This window comes from Arachis duranensis, chromosome 6 (genome assembly GCF_000817695.3).
Source record: "Arachis duranensis cultivar V14167 chromosome 6, aradu.V14167.gnm2.J7QH, whole genome shotgun sequence".
In the NCBI taxonomy this organism is placed as follows: domain Eukaryota; kingdom Viridiplantae; phylum Streptophyta; class Magnoliopsida; order Fabales; family Fabaceae; genus Arachis; species Arachis duranensis.
Window position 1 is genome coordinate 107,007,823 of NC_029777.3, and position 463 is coordinate 107,008,285.

The window sequence follows — 463 nt, forward strand, 5'->3', positions numbered from 1 at the left end:
TGTAGCCTCTTTCAAGAGGCTCATACCAAAAACATGTTGCCCTACACATTTGGAAACTATAATGTGTTGCAGACAAAAACATAGTATGGGTTTGGCCTTTTTATAATAACTATAATATTGTTAACAATCTTATCAGTATTAATCTGTTACGGATTGAAACTCCATTTAAAGATTTATTGTTGGTTAATTTGTTGTTGTATGCACAATGTCGAATTAGTCATCCTTAGCATGTGAAAAACCAAAAAAAAAATCTTATTAGTAAACAAAAAAATATATATTATTGAGTCAAGATTGAGGTAAAATATATTAAAACTAAATCTTTGTTAACCAAAGTAATTACTAGTTTTACATTATTGAAAGATATCTTTGAATTAAACATATAATACATGAGTATTTTTAATTCTCTCAAGGGTATATATAATTCATAATCTAAATAACACGTTACCTAAACTTATTTTAGTAG